This window comes from Triticum dicoccoides, chromosome 3A (genome assembly GCF_002162155.2).
Source record: "Triticum dicoccoides isolate Atlit2015 ecotype Zavitan chromosome 3A, WEW_v2.0, whole genome shotgun sequence".
NCBI classification, from domain to species: domain Eukaryota; kingdom Viridiplantae; phylum Streptophyta; class Magnoliopsida; order Poales; family Poaceae; genus Triticum; species Triticum dicoccoides.
The window spans coordinates 688,672,542-688,677,199 of NC_041384.1; the positions used below are offsets into that span (position 1 = coordinate 688,672,542).

General features: G+C 48.1%; 1 pseudogene; it reads left to right on the plus strand.

Moving 5' to 3' along the window:
* The first annotated feature begins 1,455 nt into the window (after nucleotides 1-1,455).
* On the plus strand, nucleotides 1,456-2,671 carry LOC119272886 (annotated as a pseudogene).
* The last annotated feature ends 1,987 nt before the right edge of the window (nucleotides 2,672-4,658 follow it).

Consider the following 4,658-nt stretch of genomic DNA (forward strand, 5'->3'; position numbering starts at 1 on the left):
CATCTTAGTTACTGTGCCTATGACAGTTGTATCGGCCGAAAGAAGCTTTTCGAAGTTGAAATTGTTGAAGAATTATTTGAGGACTCAAGAGAGGTTAAATGGTTTGGCTACATTATGCATCGAGAAGAAATTATTGGATGAGATTGACATCAACCCCATCATAAGTGACTTTGCATCGAGAAATGTTAGAAGAAATTTTTAAGGTATTATGTATAAATTATTTGATACACATACTGATTTTAGATGCATTGAAGTGTTACTGATAATAATTTATATATACATTATTTTTGAGATAATTTTATATATATACTTATATTATAATGACTTGTATATTGAGAGGGCCCCCAATGTTTAGTTCGCCCCGGGCCCCCGAAATCTCAGTACCGACCCTGGTTACTGTGACATAGCGCTTTTCAAGATAAGATGAGTCTACAAGCTAATAAATGAAGTCATCTAAGATACTACTACTATGTTATATTGCATTATGAATGTAGTAACTTAGGCTCGTGTCATATGCATGACACTAGTCTAAGTTACTCTCCACTATAACCAGCCTTATACAAGACCACTATAAAAATACATTTTGCATCTATACAAGGCCACTAACAATAAATGAGACAAAATTTAATGATATTTTCTTATACTAACAACTTTTTATTGCGCGCATGCATGTAGTCATAATGACAACGTGCTATTTTTTTCTCATTCCTTCCTTGCATACATGCGGGTGTATTAATGATCTCGGTTAACGAGAAGAAAAACTGGCTTACAATACAAACTAGTCATTAAATTTTACTTTGGTATCTGTAATTTGAGTTTATGGTCTTGTATAAGGAAATAGAGGGAGTAATGATTATATGCACTCCGTCAATGTAGATATATATGCCCCAATGCTCATTTCAAGATTTAGTTTGATCATCAGGATCAATAAGGGCGCGCGAGGAGCAAACCCGCTAGTCTTTGGGGGTTTGAAAATGGACTATCGTGGGAGTTGCTCGATAAAAACGAAAGGCACCTCTAAAAATAGAATATCGATCTCAAAGCACATTATTTTTAAATAACCGATGTGTATTAATCAAGTAGAATATTTATTACTATGGTTTTGCAAGAGCAAGTCTGACACCTAGGACGAGACTAGGAAATATTCACGGACTATTTTTAGCGAAAGGATTTCCCTTCAATTTTCATTCAGAAATCAGACAGAAGTCCTCTACAGCAACCAACAGTACCAATCGAACCCATTAACAGCCGCGGTAAGGGCACCCCCTCGCTGCATCCACGTCATCACAAGAAGACAAAAAGAAAAACAAGTTAGCGATTGGGTGGGCAGAAAAGAGCGAGACAAAAAGATCAGCATCGTCGCCTTCCCACGCACGCCAACACAGCCGCCGCCTCCAATGCTCGTTTCTCTCAGCGTTGCCAGATCTGGGAAACCACCGAAGAAGAACCACGAGCATGAGAGACCACAACCGCGGCAGCAGCAGCATCCCCGATCAGATCCGGCGCTCAGCGCTGCCACCGCCCTATTCTCTTATCTACGAGGCCAACACATCAAGATCGAGCAGGACAGACGGCGGCGCTCCCAGGTCCGCGCCGTGAAGGCTCTAGCTCATCGTGCGGCCAACGGGCACGTGCTTGTCGTCCAGAAGCACGGCTCCGAGCTGGCCGTGACCTAGTGCTCCAGGAGCTCGCGCGGCCGTGCTGAAGGTGGAGACGGCCAACAGGTTGACGGCGGCGACCAAGACGACGAGGAGGAGGATAGGAGCACCCTCGCCGGCGTGCTCCGTCCGAAGGACACGGTGGTGGAGCGCGCACTCGGGGACGCGCCCTACACGGAGCTCACTCGCCTCGCCGCGGACTACCTCCGCAGCACACACAACGCGTCGCTGCACTGCCTCTTACTCCGTCGGGCGCCGCGCCGCGCACGGGCGCTCTATGGGCCCATCACGGATGTTCTCGCGCTGATCCCTCTCGCCATGCCTCTCGCCGTGCCGCACTGCGACTGTGCGTTTGATGCCTTCCTCCAGTTCGACAAAATACCCAACCCGTTCCTGCCCCCCGAAGCGAGCTTCCTGGGCATGCATCGGAGCTTTGCTGGCCTCAAAACCCATCTCGACCTCCGCCTCCTCAAGGCCCGACGGATTGCGGTGCGTGACGTGCGGGTCTGACATCTGCCTCATCACCTACACGACGGGAGCTGCGATCGCTGGCCTCGTCATCACGACCCACGCCATGACCGCATTGTTGGGAGCGGCTCCTGCCTGTGCAGCGTCACGTGGTTCCTGCTGCTCAACCCCCGCTTGGATGAAACGCCTGCAGCAACACATGGACCGGCTTGACGGCGCGGCCAGGGGCGCCTATGTGCTCAACAATGACGTGGACACCATTGAACGGTTGGTGGGCTGGCTCCACGCCACTATCGAGGGTGACAAGATCTTGGTAAGGCTAGGGCTTGAGCGCGGGAGGGGGCAGCACCACACCATCGAAGAGGTGGTGCGGCAGCTCCGGAAGAACCATCCTAGCCTGCTATGCCAGCTCGCTGACCTTGAGGAGCACATCTGTCTCTACTTTGCAGTCGTTAACCGTGCAAGGCTGTTCATTGTACACCACCTCAATGCCCAGTCTGATCCCAACGCCAAGTTGCCTCTCTAGTGATTTACTGATTTATTAGTCAACAACAGTTCACGATACAAAGATAGTTTCGTTTTTCATGTCGGTGACCCCCTTTAAGGCGCCAAGTGAATGAATTATACTGCAGCAACTCAGTTTCAAGTTTTTTTGTTTTGAGCAAGGTATTATGCATTCATTGTCTGTTGCTTGAAATAATTTGTTAGCAAATTTAGGAAGCAGCTAAAGCTCTCACCTGCATTACTGATTAAGTGTGTTTTCCTTGCTCAGGGTTGCCGGTGCAGGTACTAAAGTGCAGACCAACGAGAAGGTCGCGATTAAGCTTGTGAGTTTATAATCAGTGGTAGTATTGCTTTTATTTTTTTTGACGAAAAGGCAGGATCACTGCTTTTCATTGCGCTTAGAAGGAATAAAGGTCACAAATTACAAGAGAAGAATAGGAAGGGGTTTAGCTCGAGAAGTTACATCAATCAGGTTCTAAGGGTCGCTCGACAAGTTGTAGAACTCTCCTACGACCAGCATCAATCCAATCCTTGGCTTCAACTTGAATCTTCTCGAACAGGGGTCTTGCACTGCACGATGAATTAGTGAATACCCTCGCATTTCTTTCTTTCCAGATGTTCCACCACACAAGAGCAATAATGGACCGCCAAGTCTTTGCCTTGTCCTTGGTCATCGCCGAACTGGAGCGTTGCCACCAGCTAGTGAGGGACTCCCCATTGTTGGCCATCAAACTGTGGTGCATATGAAGCATGTCAAAGGTCAAGTGCCAGATTTCCTTAGCAAATGAGCATGTGGTAAGCAAGTGCGTAGCAGATTCCGGCTCTTGAAGGCATAGAGAGCATAGGGGGTTGTGAGGCCATCCCCTTTTTGCTAGGTTGTCTGCCGTCAGGCATCGCTCTTGAGCAGCCAACCAAACGAAAAACTGGCACTTAGGGGGCGCATCGGAGCTCCAGGCCAACTTAGCAAACAGAGGTTTGATGTTGGCAGTAAGAGTAGCCGTGTATGCTGAGCAGGAGGAAAATTGGCCGTTTGCAGTCCAACGCCAAGTTAAGGTGTCTTCCTGATTTTCGGATAGCTGCACCAGCTGCAGGTCATTCCACATGGACGTAAACTGGCTAATAGCGTCTTGGGAAAGGTTGCTCTTAAAGTGTCGCATCCATTTTCCGTCAGTCAAAGCATGAAGGATGGATATCGACTTGACAGTGCAATGCTTGAATAAATCAGGAAACCTTGAGCTGAAACTTTCTCTGTTGTGCCAAGGGTCTGTCCAAAACTGCGTGTTGGCGCCATCCCCAATGTTGAATTGGACTGAAGCCTCAAAGAGAGCCCTGACCGAGCTGGTGATAGGCAGAGGTAAACCACGCCAGGGTCGCGTAGTGTCCATCCAGGAAAGCCACAGCCACTTGCATCTCATTGCCTCACTTTTTTGGAGCAGACAGGGAATCCCAAGGCCGCCAAACTTTTTAGGTAAGCATACTTGCTTCCAATTAACCAGACATTTACCCCCAGTTGCCTCATCTTTATTTGCCCAAAGGAACCCTCTGCATCTTTTGTCAAACTTTTTGACAGCCCAACGAGGAGGTTCAATGGCCAAAATCTGGAAGACTGGCAAAGCATATAAGACGGAGGTGATCAGAGCAAGCCGTCCGGCGGTGGGAAGCATAAGCTTGTTCCATCCGGAGGTGTTGCGCTGGAGCTTGTCAAAAATAGGCTGATAATGTACTTTCTGCAATCTCGTGTAACTGAGGGGCATGCCAAGGTAGATGACTGGGAAATCTTTGATGGGGCATTGAAGCAGTGCGGCCAGCTCAAGAGTGTCAACATCCTCGCATCTGATGCGGCAAAAGCTACTTTTGGTGTAGTTAGTCCTTAAGCCAGAAGCATCCTCAAAAATATCGAGGATCTTCTTTACAGCATTGACTTCTTGATAGTTTGGTCTGACAAAGATCATCACATCATCTGCATAAAATGAGGCTCTGACTGAAGGAAGGCTTCGCCCGAGGGGTGGGAGCACCTGGGCATCAACT